The sequence below is a fragment of the Chrysemys picta genome, chromosome 13 (genome assembly GCF_011386835.1).
Source record: "Chrysemys picta bellii isolate R12L10 chromosome 13, ASM1138683v2, whole genome shotgun sequence".
NCBI classification, from domain to species: Eukaryota; Metazoa; Chordata; order Testudines; family Emydidae; genus Chrysemys; species Chrysemys picta.
The window spans coordinates 46,961,230-46,979,313 of NC_088803.1; the positions used below are offsets into that span (position 1 = coordinate 46,961,230).

At 39.1% G+C, this 18,084-nt stretch overlaps 1 protein-coding gene across 3 annotated transcripts in view; it reads left to right on the forward strand.

Annotated features, from left to right (window-relative positions):
- Window positions 1-18,084, forward strand: part of CDH4 (cadherin 4) — a 653,967-nt gene that overhangs the window by 590,550 nt on the left and 45,333 nt on the right. The gene's annotated exons all lie outside the window — the stretch shown is intronic.

Genomic DNA, 18,084 nt, shown 5'->3' on the forward strand with positions numbered 1-18,084 from the left:
AATGGTTGGATTTTCGAAGACAACACTATTTGCCCACTGAAAAACTGGATTTAATTACAATGCAATTATAACTACATACTGGACAGGATGCCTTTCTGCCGTTCTACCCATGACACAGTTAATAGCCATCCAAGGGTTTCCACTTTAAGTAAGTAAATGCTTAATCAGAGAGGAGGGGAAGTAAAGGGAGTTCCATGCCCACACTCCACTCACATGAAGTCTATTTTTATCATATTCAATCAGGAACAATCAGGCACAAAGTGGAGATGCAGATGAATTTGCATGATCAGACTTCTGTGACTTAAATGTTAATTAAAAGTTATTTTAAATTTGCCTACTGTGCAGAACTTGTTTGTATAGTAGCCCATGGAAGGGAAATATTATTTAGCAAGGCTGAAGTGCTCATGATTGGCAGAGCTGTGGATTCTTGGGAAAACTTGCCTTACAATCAAGATGTTCTTTAGGAGGGAACATAGAGAAAGAGAGAAACTGGGCTATTCCAGTTCTCTAAGCTCCTGAGTCTTAGGAGGTCTTATTTAAAGCTACTTTAAAATTTGCCCTTTGGCACTGCTTTAAGAATCTGCTCTTCCAGTGCTGAATCCAAAGCAGAAAGGAGCATATTTGAAGGGGATGCCTCTGGAACCATTTTCCTTTCAGTGCTCACTCTCTAATCGTAGCCCTGATTACAATGTGGGGGGGCTGCCCGCACACCAAATCGGCCTGTCTCCTGCGCAGGTGTGAAAAGGGAAATGGGCACAAAGAACTTCTCCCACTTTGCATGCCCAGCTTAGGCACCGTTCACAGTGGGAATCCTTGTACTCGGGGAACACAAGGACTGTGTGGGGCTTGTCTACACAAGCAAGTTATTCTGGAATAAGGTAGGATGTGAATTCAAAGCAGAAAGAGCTATTCTGGAATAACACCACAAGCCCTCAGGTAAGTACGATGAACACTGCTATCTTCTGCAAAACGGGCAGGACAGAGAGCAGGGTATGGCCCAATCCCACTTTGCTTTGAGCAGAAGAGTTGGCTAGCTGTAGAAGGGAATGCATACATATTCATTACCAGTGCATTGAAACATCTCATTGGAAAAAAAACAGTCTCTGGCAGTTCTGCCAAATTGACTGGGAGATTTTTCACATGGATATTTAATTAATGGCTTCGGATTGGAATCATATCAGGCTGCTAAGTAATATTATGTTAGTAGCCTGTTTTTCACACTTGGCTGAAGCAATCAGATCAATCAAATGTCAAGTACGACTGATGGCAAAAAGAGAGATCTGAATCAAAAAGGCAGCCATGTGGTCTGTTAGGGCAGAGAACGGTGAATCAGCAGACCTACCTTTTGTTTTTGGTTCTGCTACTGACTCACTGTGTGACCTTGGTCTAGTCAGTTAATATGTGTGCCTGAGTTCCCCATTTGTAAAATAGGGATAACGACATTTACCTAACTCTGAAGTGATGGTTCAGGACACTGACCAGTGCGTCTCATCCTAAAGAGTAGTCTGCCCCAGACTGGGATGGTAGAAAACAGTTGTGTCCATACTTGGAAAAGATTTAGGGCCTAGATATCAGAACAACGTGCCTTATTTGCCAGTGCTTATACTATGACTGTATGTGCCATTGTGGTGCAGCCCTCTATGTGGCCATTTGCATATGCATTCACCATGATTGCATGTCAACTGTTCAGAAAATGTGGGACTAAATTTGGGGGTCGATTTTAAAATAATAATAAATGATAATAATTTATATCACCAAAGTGGCACCAGCACAACATGGAAACAGTTATCACCAGAGACAAAAATGAAGATAGAGGTGAACAGCACAGATCAATGCTGGCAAGGAAAAAGACCTTCTGTCATCATGAAGAAATCTACATTATTGCGCTAGTTTATAGATAAAAGCTAACAAGGGAGTTCTATAAGGTTCTGCCAATGAGATTTATTATTAAAAATCAATTGCGTTTTCATGGAAAATCCCAGCGGAGTGTAGTCTTCGACTCATTTTTCACTGAAAATGAAGTTGGGACAAAGTACACTGTAAAGTATATGCAGTCACAGAGCTGTCATCTTATAACCTAAGTAAATGACTGTATTCAAGTGAATGCAGTATGCCCAGGTGGTTAGGCTGCTACCGGAATATATTCTTAATCTCCTGCGCATTTCAATTAAATATACAAACAATGAAGTCTAGAAACTGCAAATCAGGTTAGTTCTTCTGAATAAGAATTTAGTGCTTTTAAAAGGAAATGGTCTTTCTGCCCTTAATTATATTCCAGGTGCCCCTGAAAACCTTTGTCATAAATAATTAATTAGAGCAAGGGTGTTGGTCCAGAAGTAACAGCAGCAAAAGGAGAGAGTGGACTTGCTGGTCAAAAATGTGCTTTTTCGCTCCTCTTATCTGACATACAGCCTTGCCTGGGCAACTTTGGACTAATGCCAATAGGATATCTTTATTGTTGATTAAAAAGAGGTTTTAAGAAGTTCTTTAAATCCAGGTCTGCACAATAGCTTTCATATTGGCATACTGGCTTTTTGGGGGACAGTTAGAGATGCACCCTATCAGGGTTCCCTCCCCACTCTGAACTCTGGGGTACAGATGTGGGGACCCACATGAAAGAACCCCTTAACTTATATTCCACCAGCTTAGGTTAAAAGCTTCCTCAAGGCACAAATTCCTTTTCTTGTCCTTGGACGGTATTGCTGCCATCACCAAGTGATTTAAACAAACATTCAGGGAGGGGCCACTTGGAGCCCTATCTCCCACAAAATATCCCCCCAAGCCTCTTCACCCCCTTTCCTGGGGGGGCTTGAGAATAATATACCAACCAATATCTGTCAGAATCACACCTGCAAAATCAGGATGGAAGATAACTTTACAGGGTAAATAAAAAGATTTAAAACACAGAGAATTCCCCTCTAGGTTCAACTTCAAAGTTACAAAATCAGGAATAACCCTCCCTCTTAGCATAGGGAAAATTCACAAGCTAAAACAAAAGATAATCTAACACATTTCCTTGCTATTACTTACAATTTCTGTAATTTTTAGATGTATCAGTTCAGGATCTTTTTAGGAGCTGGGTTACCTGCTTGGTCTCTCTCTTTGTCCCAAGAGGGAACCAACAAAAAGAACACAAACAAAACCTTCCTCCCTTCTCCCCCCCCCCCCCAATTTGAAAGTATCTTCTTTCCCCATTGGTCCTTCTGGTCAGGTGCCAACTAGGTAAATTGAACGGATTAACCCCTTACAGGTAAGTGATTCTGTACCTCTGGCCAGGAGGGATTTATGTTACTGCATACATAAAGGTTGTTACCCTTCCCTTTATATTTATGACAGACCCAAACCAAAACCCCAGGTCTGACCACCAAAGCTTTGGAAATCTGAAGCATATACTGATCTGACTTGCACTGATGTCCCACCTTTTTATAGAATGAACAAAACTCCACAAATCAATACGAATTTTGGAACTTGAGTCCACTTCCTCTGACACCCTTAGGAAAGCATTTAGTTTGTCCAGGCAACGCCTCACCCACCTCAGACTGTGGTTGCTGAGCATAGGGTTCATGGGCAGGAACCCGGAGTAACGCGGGGGCCTGGGTTCCCCTATTGGCCACTGGAAAAGTGGCACAGACTTGGAAATGGATCAGCAGACTGCCAGAGACTGCAGATAAACAGTTTGTCCAATGTCCAGTGTCACAACGAGGAATCACCCCAAGTTAAGAGAGAGAGACCAAAGGGTGCGCAACTGAAGGAGGAGGTGTCAGACTGGGGCAGTGCTAATCCCCAGATGTAGCCACAAGGTGGTGCCATAACGACGAGTGCCTCCAAACTAATTAAAGTGATATAACTGTAATGATCCCATTATACACGCACACAAACATCTGGTCTCCCTGATATATTTTCCTTACAAATAAAATCCTTTAATTGAAATCTAAATTCAGTGCCTTTTGGCTTGGTTATTTGTTTTAAGTATATTTATTGCCCAATTATTCCTAAATTAGATATCCACGGTATTAAAAACTGGCTGCCATTTTGCTCCAGGAGCACTGATTCCTCACCACTCTACTGAGCTTGGGTTACTAAGAGACAGTTCAAGGCTCTATTTAGCCTGATTCTGCCCTGTATCTAATTAGAATCAGATAGATTGTTCCCTGTAAATGGGTCAGTCACACAGCAAAACCATCAAATGTAATCTGGAGATTGGGCGGGGGGCGAGATAATTTTATTTCTTTTCATTTATACCTGCTCTGTGGTTAAAAGAAGAATTAAAATGAGGTCATTAAACTTTCCTTGGAGACAAACCCCAGACCTCAGTGGTAATATGATTAATCAAATGTAAAAGTGAAGCTACCCTCAATGAATATAACTCATTTTTATAAAATATCTAATTACTGTAACGTAGTCTGCGGCAGAAAAGAAAAGGGGAAAGAAATTAATTGCAATAACAATTCAGGAAGATAAAGTTTTTCTGAATTAGGTCTACACAAGAAGCTAAATTGAGTTGATTAAGTAATTTTGGTTTCAGGAACACCCTTGATGGAAGTTGTTAATAATGAATTTTTCAGACCTCGGAGTTGTAAATTGCCAAAGACCAGTGCATTTAAAATATGGAAATGACAAATTTCATTACAGATTTCAATTCCCTGTTGCACCCCTTCTCCCCCCCCAAAAAAGGCAGTAAAAAATGCTTGATTGATCACTCTTAAATTGGACCCATGTATTTCTTGGTTTAAAATCAAGAATAATGCAACCATCTCTTTCTACGCTAGAAAGCACAGTTTTGGCCAATTAGAGTTACAATGCCAGACAGGAGGTAGAGCCCATGGCACTATTCATTCCCTGCTTCACAACACATAAGTAGTCGAAATCCAAAAATTACAACATAACCTCAGTGAATGGATACATCATAAGTATGTGCTCAGCCGTAGTTTACAACACTAAGAGCTTTTCTGTCCTCTCAGTGCCTGTATCTAATTCCCATAAATGGGAATGAACTGCATGCACGTATCTCTAGAAACACACAGTAATCTGTTGGGGATGTTTGATATTCTAGCATGATGGTTTTTGTTGGCTCATGCAACATATTCAATATTATCAACCTGCTCACTAAAGCTGTATATTGAAGTGATCATACACATTCTAAAGCGGCGCGGGCGAGTGATGTGCTGGCCGCGGCTTCTCGCCGCCCCCATTGGCCCGGGACAGCGAACCGCGGCCAGTGAGGGCCGCGATCGGCCGAACCTGCCACATCAGCAGGTAAATAAAACTGGCCCGGCCCGCCAGGGTGCTTACCCTGGCAAGCCGCGTGCCGAACGTTGCCGACCCCTGTAGTATAGTATCACCACATCAGCTCTCACATTATCTTGTCATAGACCATTTGTCATGAGCTATTTCATTCGCAACATCTGGCTGTGTTACATCTCCTACTGTGATAGCTCATTTAATAGTGTCTCATCACAATTTTCCTTCTCCATTTAATATATATATAGGGGACCTGGAGTAAGAAACCATAAAACCATACCCTTGTAATGTGCATTATGTAATAATGTGGATGAAATGTCCAGAGTGTAAAAAAGAGGCCAGTGCCAAAGTGCAATGAGATGTAACATTACCAGTTGTTGCCGACAAAATGTCCACAATTAAATTAAATGATCTCCACCCTACCTACATTGAGTGGTAAATCTTGAGGCAAAACACCAGTGTTCTCCATCCAACTGATGTGTATCAACGAGACACCACTACCACAGCCCGTGGTGCATTCTTTCTATCAAAAAATAGCTTTTGAGAAAGTTTCATTGGAGGAATAAAGCCAATATTTCCTGCTGGATCTCAGAACTCCAAATCATGGGGATTTTCAAAAGTAGGGATTTAGACCCCAATTCAGCAAAGCATTTAGTCACATGCTTAACTTTAGGTGTGTGCTTAAATCATATTAACTTCATCGGAATTTAAGCATGTTTTAAAGTACTTTGCTGAATCTGATGGAGTTACTTATATGCTTAAAAAGCAACAGAGGGTCCTGTGGCACCTTTGAAACTAACAGAAGTATTGGGAGCATAAGCTTTCGTGGGTAAGAACCTCACTTCTTCAGATGCAAGTCATATGCTTAAAGTTAAGCATGTGCTTACATGTTTTGGGTGTAAATTGGCCTGGCTCCTCTAAAGCATTAGAGAGAAGTCAGTTTACACCAGCTGAGGATCTGGACATGCAAAATACGTAGCTACATTCAGCTGTACATTCAATTATCCATTTTGCACATGCACATTTATATTTTGTATATGAGTAACTTAGACACCTGTTTTTAGAACCTTGACCCAAAGTGTTGGCATGGCCTGGAAATTTGGGTCACAAATTAGGATTCTTAAAATCTTAATTTCTTGAATGCCATATTATATGATTCTTCAGTAAATTTTGGACAACATTTTCAGCTGGTCTCTGATTTTGTGCACCCAGTGTTTTGTGTGCAAATGAGGACTGCAAAACTGGACACGTTTTGAGAACACAAAATAGTTGGGCCCTTAAATGCTCAAGTTGCTTGTGCAAAACCTTTGTTTGCACACCAAAGAGATGCACAGGTTTTGTGCATATGTTCAACTGCATGTATTAAGTTAGGCTCACCAGATCAAAAGACAGGTGTGAAACTTGCTCAATATATGCTACAACATTGATAGTTCATTAGACCTTCGATGAAAGGGTGAGTAAGCTATTGACCTGAATACAAATGCCTCTGAACGTTAGCAGGCTTTGTCAGAGTTAGAAAATGATTTTCAAATGGGGTCAACAACTCAGATCTTAATTCAATACCCCTTGCACTTCCAACTGTCATAGTTTTTTAAATATTGCTTTGCAGTTTAACCACAGAGCAGCTGAGATTTCAGATGTTTTCTTTCCAAACTGTCTCATTTGATCAGTTTCAGGAGGACCGTATCAGCCTAATTTTCCTATTCAAAAATGCCATGCAGCCCTCACCTGGACCTTTTTTTTAATCTACCTTCAGCATCAATCCATAATTAGGAATTTTGAAAAAGACTGTATCTCTTGTGATTTTATGATTCATTGTTTTATATCCTTTATATTCCACAATGCCTGGCTCCTTTGCTTTGTAAACCAGGGCACCACACTAAAATGTGCTGTAGCATTATAGGCCTAGATTTGACACAACTGACGGAACAAATTCAAGGCAAATGCCCATTTGTAATAGATTATTTTAATAATTCTGATTTGAGTTTGAGAAATCTGGATGCATATAGTAAATCCATAGTCTTAAAGGGCTAAAAATGAATCTTCTCTTTCTGAAATATGATAACTTCTTTGGCTGCGCTTTAAAAAAAAAAATCTTCAACATCCTGTTGACCTAGTATTAAAACCTAACTGGCCTAAAAACAGTTGCTTCCCAAGGATGCCATTATAAGAGGATATATAGTCAGAATTCTGTTAAGCACATTTCAGTTATAAAATCTTCAGTGACATACTTAAATAAAATAACTTAGCAAAGGATTTAGTAGTGCTGTGGCTTTTCTTTTATCAAATATTTCTAACTGTCCAGGATGCCTTAACATTTCCCAATTGCAGTGAAAAGGGTCAGAACACACAGTACAGGAAGAATTAGAAATGGAGAGGACTTTCAAAAGGTTTCACGTGACTTTTTTAAGTACGCTAGAACTTTTCAGACTGTTCAGCTTTACGCAATAATAAAGTAATCTAACTGCAAAAGAGAAAGTACCATTCTCCTGGCACCAAGAGTCAGATACACGTACGCACACACGCACCCCTGACACAACACACACAACCTTCCTCTCTTCTGTTTCTTCCCTATCTCTTCCAATGTAGCTGTGTGTGTCTCTCTCTCTCTTTCTCAGAAAAGACCCAGTCCTCGGCCTCCTTTTCTTTCTAGTCCTCTCTCTCTCTCTCTCTCTCGTTCTCATTCCAAGGTCCATTCATTATTTGCCATTTATTTTATCTATTTATTTATTCTTTACTATTCCACATTACTCTAAGTAGCCAGGCCTTCATGTTTACTATTGTTTTACCCCTTATATTAGCCACTCCATCAAAACATTGACTTCATTTCCTTACATTCACTTTATGTTTGCATTTTGCAGCCGGGCCTACATTTTTTTCTGCTGCATGTTGGTACACTCATTTTTTTGTAGCAACTTGCAAATAGTGATAATCATCTTGGCACTCATTCAGGAAAAGCATGTGTTTAAGTCCCTTTAACATCAATGGGACCTAAGGATGTGCTTTACTTTTACCTTGTGTTTAAGTGCCTTTCTTGAACAGTGATACTTCACTGAATTGGGGGGCTCTATCAATAAACAGCAGATTTTATGGATTTTCCGGTCTAGTATTGCTGTACCGTTCCAGTCATAAAAAAAAATTCCATATGCGAATTCTGAAACTAATCTGGAAACAACAGAGTTTTCCATTGCAGTATGGAATATGGTTGAGAAGAAATCACCATGCAGACTGATTGAGCCTTGCTACAGAGGAAACTTGTTATAAATCTCAATACTAGGATTATGGTGTAGATGAAAAATTCAGTTCCGGTACTCTTAAATGTCTTCCTTTCCCAAATAGCTGCCTTCAGATCCCAAAGGTACATGAACAGTTTTTATATGCCTTAAAATCTGAAAAAAAATAAATTAAAAACTCATTATGAGAGGTGGGCAGTTAATAAGAAAATCCTAAACTAGATTTATCAGCTTAAGGCCCTTCTTTGTGAAACTTTATTAAATTTGCATGAATTAAACCAGCTTGTTCTATACAAATTTTACCAAGTACTGAGTCAGATCTATGGGGTGCATTTCAGTGGCTTGTGGTTTGAACTGTATCACTGAATCTTTGTCTGTCATAGTGGGTTTATATTCTAAATGGGGGGGGAAGGTTTTGTAAAATCTGAGCAAATGAAGCATATTGATTTGCCACTTTAAGGTATAGGGAAGAAGAATAAGGTTTGGAGCCTATTAATTATGCATTCCAACAAATTAGTAGAGTTCATCAGGTTTAAAATTGATTTAATGTAGTTAAAGGAGGATTTTCATGTTAGACTTGTGTAAAAAGAAAGCTTGCATACAAATGACCAAATCCCCAATTCAGGAAAGTATTTTACCATATGCTTAACTTTAAGCACAAGAATTGTCCTATTGACTTCAATGGGATGGCTTAAATGCCTAAAGTTAAGCATGTGCCGAAGTGCCTTCCTGAATTTGGGGGCCAGGTTCTGATCTCAGTTACACCAAAGCAAAAGTTATTCAACTGTGTAACTAGAATGGGAATCTGGCCCCAAAACATTCCTCTTTGATCATTTCTTTCACCATGGTCCTGAGCACATGGGAAGCCAAGTCTCAGGAAGGTAAATGCTTAATATAAATAATAATGGCAGAATCAGGACCTAATGCTGTATTTTGAAGAGCTTTGCTTATACCATCTGTTGCAAGGTGAAAGTCGCATTAGCACTGCTTCTGAGTCCAGGAGGATAAGATCCTGCAGCCACTACAGACAGAACTTTACAACCAGTTGTTACAGGGCTGGGTTATAACCCAGGGCTGGTTTTAACTCTGTTGATTTTTTTTCTTGGTTTCGTTTCTTTGAAATCAATGCCTTGTGAAACTCTGAGGAGGAAATTGCTGACTGAAGTGTTGCTGAGCCAGCTGATATGCAGCATTGGTTTACAGTGTTTAATGCAATTCATTTCCAGGCTTCATATCTTGTCTTTTGCTTCTCAACAGCTTGATGGCTATCACAGAGCTATAAGGCAATGCATTGTGGTGATGGAGAGACTAACCTGGACTGACCTGAATGTGTTTGTAAAATATGTACTTTAATTCACGATATTCTCAGGAGGCAACTCTGGTCTAGGCAGCTGAGCACAGGACCTGAGTTCCAATCCTGACGCAACCACTACCTTTCTGTGTGACCTTGGGCAAGTCACAGCCTCTCTGTGCTTCAGTTCAATGCAGGCTATAGTGTTTGCCTACCATTGTAAAGAAGTGCTATATCAGTGCAAAGAGTTATTGCTATTTTATAGCAGAATTAAGCTTTGTAGGTTTCTGTAGCCAGTTCCCGCAGTTTTAGCCTCTATGCCCTTATTTAAAAGGTAGCATTATTAATGAAACCTGACAAATATTCATCAGAAATGCACCCGTTTCTTTTTCATGCCATTTGTTCCTCAGGCAAGAAACAAAGGTGGGTTAGACAAGAAAGCAAATGGACTGTTCAAGAGCTTCTCATCTAAACTTGGAAATAGAAGTCTCTGCTATCAGATCAGAATTTTAACATACACTGTTTCCATTGGATCTTAAGATAAGATCTTTTATTGTTGAGTACAACCGTTGTTAAAGGTCATTGCTGCAAAGGCTACATCATTTAGACTGGATGAGATCCCATTTTGGATAAATTCACAATTTTTCTTCCTAACAAGGTGATAGTATCAGGATTTGAATGTACAAGAGTGCCAGGTTACAGATTAAAGGCTTTTGTGTTCTAGAAGCCACGCTCTGCCAGACTTTGTGAGTTTCAGTGCGACATGAAAGTCCCCAAAGTCAAGTAGGTTGATTAAAGTAGTACTTTATAGCCTTTTAAATACAGATAACATACAACTTTCCTGCATGGGGTTAATGTAGAATTTTCTTTCTACACGACTGTGCACCTTTCCAAGGACATAATTTTAATCTCTTTTTAAACCTTTCATGCGAACATTGTTAAAAGCTCCTTTGTGTTGTAAAGCATTTTTATTAAATGTATAAATGTATATGTGGGCTTCGTTTCATATGATATTTTTATCCAGAAATGGTTATCTTGCAGTAAAGCAGTGTCTCAGTGTCATCATTTTCGTAACATCTTTTCATACTGTAAAAAGAATGTAACATCTTAAGGATGAAAAAAATAACTTTTGTTATGAGAAATGCAAAGCTTTTAAAAAAAAAAAAAAAAAAAGCCTTCCACCATTCTGTCCTCTTGTCTGTGAATCCTTGACAAGTACTCTGGGAGTCATTGATGCAAGGTTAAAACTGGATCCAAGCTTGGCCCTTTTGAATGTAAGAGTCTGAGATTACAGAAGTTCCATTTCTAGTGCTCAGAGCAAGGAGGATAGGATGTGCCATTCCCAAGAGCACATTTTCTTCTTTCCAAGTTCTTAGTTTGAACTTATGTTTCCTTATCCAAAGAGCAAACCATCCTGTTTCAGTTAAATGTAGTTGTTACTTGAGAGTAAGGAAAGCAACACTGGTAAAGAACAACAGTGAAGTCAACAGCTCTCAGCAAGTCTGAGATCAAAATGGTTGCTGTCTCTGCACACAGTCAAGGGGTGGTCTTAGAAACTGAAAGGTGCTATACTCAGAAAACAAAGTCATCCCACAGTCCTAGCTGCAAACACCAGGCAGCATCAAACAGGGTCAGGGAATGGACCTGAACAATTGGAAGAAATGCTTAGCGCATTGGTGCTAGGCATATTGACATACTAGTGGGATCCTGCCAGAAAGCCCACTGAGTGAAAGAGAAATAGAAAAGATACCCTAAACATCTGTAAGTAAACAAATGAACCAATCTCTGACTAGTTTGCTTCTTTCCTAGCCTTTTTTCCCCCCTCTTTAAATTCTGTCACTCACTGTTCTCTTTATAAGCCCTAAATAAAGACACATTTGTAAATAAACAAGATGGTAGTATGCATACATAACACTTTTAATAGACCTTAGAACCTCACTCACAGGTGTCAGAGCTTTTCAGTCAGACGGGCATTTTAGTAGCACCAAATGGTGAAGATAAAGCTAGCACTTCCAGATCAGCCTTTAAAAGTTGGTGAGCTACCAAATCCATGTTCCTGAACATCATTAAAACAAGGCTGACTCCTGCAGATCATTAAAGAACATGTGGAGAGCAAATGTATCCAGCCCAAGTAATTCATTTCATAATGGGATGTGTGACAGCTGGGCCAATGGAGCAAAACTACAAATTGGCAAGAATGGTATTGGACTTTTGCAGATTATGCATTGGAAGGCATTTGCCACATGGCATATAACTAGTCTGATGTGTCATATGTACCCATGAAATGAATACTGAATTGATCCAAGTGAATACACACAGAAGTGTAGTGCAGTGTGTGTTTGCGCGAGAGAGACTGTAAGAATGAACACAAAAAGGAAAGGGAGTTTGCTGATTGGTCACTTGATGATAGGGTAGGCAGGAGGTGTTCAGTGGGCTACTCTTCAGGAGAAGGGCTGTGGAGATGGGGTAGCTGGAACACGATCAGTGTTAGAGAACACATGTCACTGAGAAGGCCTTTAATAAAATCTGATTAACACTTTAAAATTGCAATATCTGCCCAATTTACACAAAAAATCTGATTTACATTACTTACAAGACTTGATCATCTTGTTAAAAATTTGGAGATTTAGGGCCAGGTTCTGATTATGGCTACACCAGTGTAAATTTAGAGTAACAATTTTGAAGCCATTTTGAGAGTTGCTCCAGATTTACACTGGCACAGAAATTGAGATCCCAATCTGCATAGAGACCAGATTAGATAGGATAACTTGTGAACCTAGTGCAGTCATCCATACAGCAAATTATATTGAAAATTAAAGGTCAGAGAACTGATGGCAAGGCTTAAGAAAACAGCAATTAGGCTGCTAGGAAGAGAAGCAAAATACTGGTAGTAGAAACAGAGAGAAAAAAATAGAGGATTATTGATCTAAATATCCAGTTGTCAGATAAAGAGTACAGTTTGGAGTTGTTTTACTTCTCTGGGCTTGTCTGAGATGTAGAAGACTTATTTAATCCTAACAGTAAAAATGCAGATCTATAAACATGGTATAGGAGCAGTCAATTAGCATGGCATTTGCTTGTTTCAATGCTGAAGCTGGGCAAAGAACTCTCAATTAATGATTTATAGGATAATCTAAACCTTTTTCCTTTCCACAAATTGCCAACAAACTACAGTTTTTATCAATTTATTTAATATTCAAAATTCTTTGCTAAATATTTTGTGGAAACAAATTTCAGCTTCTGGACTGATCATAAACTGTTCCCTACGAGCATTCCTATGGGTATTAGGTATGTGTGATTCGATATTCAGGGTGTATGGTTGGTCACTTACATGACAGGGCATTGTTTCTGTGTGGATAGCCTAACCCGTCTAAACTGCTTCTACTCACAACGAATTCTGTGTTGTAATTATGGTTAGAGATCAGAAATACACTTTTTTTTACAAATATTCATATGAGCAAGTCTTTGCAATAGCAAATCTTCATGAAAGGCAAAGGCAAAGAGGGGCTAACATGGAAGAAATGAAAATCCCTGTAGCAGTCACCAAAATGAACCTGAATAATTTTTCTCCCTATTCAGCCATCTCACATCAGCACACACTGGGAGTGGCTGCAGGGAGCAGCTTGGTTTTATTCCACTGTGCTTGGCTATACAGTTCAGACTAGACTTAGGAGATGCTGCAAAGTCATCGTGTGTGAACTTATCATTTTCCTGCTTCTTTCCATTTCCTCCTTTGAGTGATGCTTGAACATATGTGCTGTCAAGTACTGAGCAAGACAAAAATAAACTCTAGGGTTAAATGACTTCAGTATAATTTGATGCCGCCTGGAAATCAAAATGAATTATTACCTTTCCAGCACCATATGACTTCAGACAGGCCAACTCTAGAGGCCAGTGAGAGGATCGTTTACAATCATACCAATATGAAAAAAAAATGGAACCTACATAACTTCAGATGAATAGGGCAGGTTTAAGAAATCATGGTAAATTGGCAGAGCAATTATTTATCTCATAATATATGTTCGGACTGAATAACAGTCAATTCCAAAATAACTAGCGAGAGAGAGATTAAAATAAAGGACTAAGAACATGAAAAGCTTCATAATGCAGCAATAGAAAATGAAGCAAAATAAATTACAGATGAATACAAGTAAATGTTACAATATTAGGATAAAGTGAAGATGTAGATGATGATAAAATATCTTAAGCAATGAATATTTTATATGATATATGATTCCTGTGTGAGGCCTGCTCATAACTGACACGAGATTTATGTCAGACGTGATGCTTGCTGCAGAGCTGGGTGAAACTCTACAGTTTTGCTTTGTAAGAGGCCATGTGCATCCTTTTCTTTGATTTCAGTGCATATGGGTTTGCACCTCTTGAATTTCAGGCATAAACAATCTCAAAGTCAACCTCAGTCAAAATAGATGCGTTTCATGTTAAAATCGTAAATGAGTCCAGGGTCAATTAAAACTGTACCTGGGTTCATTTGACAGGCTCCCAAACCTTCGCTTTCGACACACCTAAGCTGGGCATCAAGTTTGTCCTTACATCTAAAATGTAGGTGTGTTTCATGTGGTTTCAGGTTCTATAATGAAAGTTTTGAACAGCTGTTTCATAACAATCAACTCAGCTCAAAAATAATCTTACCTCATCCTCATACCTGCAAACAGAGATGATGCAAACCCCAGAACAAGAAGCAGCAGGCACTTTTGGATTTCAGCAGTGGCCACTGGGAATGAGGGCCTGTTTTGATTCTCACAAGCATCCTTCTGACTGAAATCTTGCTTCCTTATTGAGAAATCTCCTTTTCTTTTTCGTTTGTAGTATGATTCTTTCTGGTGTTGTTCTTCTGAAAGATGTATCAATTGGAACACCAGGAAGGGGGTGGGGGCGGTCTGCAATTACATGGATCCAGTGTGATCACATTGGTGTCGCAGAGACTGTTCTCATGCACACTGTTGATTCACATTACATTATAATGTCCTGTCTCTATTCTCATTTGGACTGCAGTCCTTAGAAGGAGGCAACTGCTTGTAGAAACTAGCCTGGAAGAGGAGACCAAAGTTTTGTTGCTAAGAAAAACCAATTCCCTTCATAGGTTAAATAACAGGATCTCTGTAACTTTCCCATCATGGATAAGTCTGAGTTGCCTCATTTTGCCCAGAGTCATAAAACGGCACTGATGAGTTCATTTAGGGCCTGATCCTGCAAGTGTTTCCAAGAGGGATGAGCTCTGTTGACTCCCATGTGTGTCAGGTGGAGACCGTGCAGAGCATACTGGATTATGAAGATCATGGGACAAGCTGGAATAGGGTGTCTGTTTTCTGAAAACATTTGTTTGCTAATTACTGTACTCCTTTCACCTGACATCATAAAAATCACACTCGTGATAAAGCAGCAAGTATAGGGCAGGCACTACTGAGTTGTTGTTCTTGTTTATTCCAGCACGTCTCTCTGGACCCCTTATTATTTTACAATGTTTGAGCAGAGATACTCCTCTCACTATTTGAAAATCCCTTGCACTCTTCATTAAAGAAAACTTACTAGGCCTGGGGAAAGCACAGTAAAATATCGCACTGCTCATCATTCTCAGTTACTTCAGGATAGGGAGGAAATGACCTTAAATATGTTTGAGCATCTCCAAACTCCCATCCGTCCAGTACCAGATGTAATTTAATTTCATTACTTAATTTTATTAAAAGCAAACAGAATTGTGGGCACATTACAGCACATGCCTCCATAAACAATGGAAGAGTGTCAGATAGACCGGAGGGCTGAGGCAGTGGGTTACAATGAGTACTGAGCCACAGCTGATAAAAAATTGATGTAGACTTCAAAGTGTTAAGTATCTTTCAGGATTCATTCCTCAGCTGGTGTAAATTGGTATAGCTCCATTGACTTCAGTGCAGCTACTCTGATCTACCCGAACTGGTCTGGCCCTGTATGCATAATGACCAATTTCCACGGAAACCCCTGGATCTTGTAAAGGGTTGATTGCTTCCTCAGATGCCATCAACTCCCAATGACCTGAATGGACCAAATCCTGAAAGATGCTTAATACTTGCTGAGCATTGTGACTCCCACCCTTATGGAAAAGTCTGACATAAAATAATAACCTTCCTGGAGGCTTCTTTTAAAAAAAGAAGCCCCAAAACACATCCTAGAGAATTATATCTGATGGGTTAAAATAACCCTGAGAGAGACTATTGTTCTCTCTCAAAGTCTAAAGGCTTTTAGAGCTATTTCTATAAAATTCTATTGATTTCATCCCTATTAAATTCCATAGGATTTTTCCTTAAAGGACTGACTTCAGTGGATGTCTCAAAGACTCAGCCCCTTACAGGATGTAGCCCACTGGGAGTAAAGGATGTGCAGTATCTTGCAGGATTTGGTCCACTGTTATAGCAAAAAGTTCTATCAATGATTTGTTCTGAATGAGTTCATCCTACTTGGTCCCACAAAGAGTTAAATGAATAGCGGACCAAATTCTGAAGTTCACAGTTATTTCTTGTAGTCTTTACGCAAGCAAAATTCTTTCTAAAGGCAATAGGAGTTTAGCCTGAGTAAATAAAAGTTGGCTGAGGGCTTTAAGATTTGAGCAATAGGGTAGATTAAATCTTTAAATTTCATGTGACTCACATGGGCTCAAGACAGGAACTGGCAGTGACCTGGGGTATGTACATTACTCAGTTTAACATGCTTAGTTCCCTTGGAATTACAGCAAATATGATACCTTGATTTTAACACAGTACAGTCAACTGCCCAAGCAAACCAAAGAGCCATCAACTTGTCATCGTTGGCATGCAGTACAACATTAATCTAATCCAATGGGATATAACCATCATGGATTTAGCAAGAGACGATCCTGCCTAACTAATCTTCTTGAGTTCTTTTGAGCAGGTTTCAGACAAGCTTGATAATAGAAGTGTGCAGATGACATGATCTAATGGATTTTTCAAAAGGCTTTTGATAAATTTCCATATGATATTCCCCTGCTTAAACTGAATGCTGCAGAGATTCCAAATTGGGCATGAGAATACATAAAGACCTGGCTACATAGTGGGAAACAAAGAGAAGTAGAGGAGCTATGATATATTTTAGAACTAGAATTAATAAGTGGCATCCCACTGTTTTGCTCCACTACCTAATGGACGTAGGCAAAAATACCATCTGTATTTGCTAATGAAAACTTATTTAGGACAGGGGCATAAGTGAAAAGACAGCAAAATGTCATTAAAGATATCACTAAAGGGCAAAACTACATTTAGATTGGCATATGGCAAATTAAAACTTTTTGCTGTCAGATGTGAAATGTTATATATTGGTGGCAAGTATATATAAACAAAAATGTTGAATGCTGTCAGACTAGAACAATATTACTTTAAAGGGACTCTTCAGCTAAATAACAAAATAATTATTTGTTGTAATTAGCATACTTCTGCATAAATACATATTAAGAGCCAGATTTTCAAAAGTGTTCGAGCCCACAATTGGGACTTGAGTTTCAATTTCAGAACTGGAGCCAGTAGCTCCATTGTTTGCCCGGTGTTTAATTTGCTGTATGCCCATCTAAGTGTTGATTCGCAATTGTTGTCAATAGAAGCGTCAGTCTGCTAAGCACATTTGAAGATTTGGGCATTGTTTAGGTGTCTAATTGGGAGCTTTTGGGCCCTAAAGGCAGGAAATATGAACTATCAAGGGTCCTTGACCGATATGTGATAAATCAAGGTTTTGAAAGCAAAAAATTGAGAGAAAGGCAGATAATGCATCATAATATGCATAAACTGGATGTGGTTCATGAAAACAAATAATAGAATTAACCTATAGGAAAGGCTGATGCAAAAAATCACTAGAAAAATAGTAGGCAAAATCAAATCAAAAGCAGAAAGAAGAAAAATTAGATAAAAATCAAGCTTTAAGATTGCATCATTTGAAAGCTGAGTATCTGAAAATGTTTTACATTAAAGGGACACAGTCAAATTTAAAAAAAAAATCACTTTGGTCTGACATTTTTCATCTCCTATTGTCACAATTAACAGCTCCGATTACTATAACTGAACGTGATTACTAAGGGGGGGGCAATCTCTTTTTTCCCCCCAATTTGCTTACTTTGCACATCTGACAACAGTTTGGTTGTTTCTCTTGGCCATTTAGCCAGTTTCACGCATTTGTTTGTGTAGGTCTTTCAGACAGCAACAGAGTGGGGAAAAACATTTAAAGAAAAGAACATGGAATTGTAAAACCACAAGTGCCAACGGGACTCAGGGGCAGGTGTAGTCACTGAGAATACTTTTAACTCTTATTTTATTACAA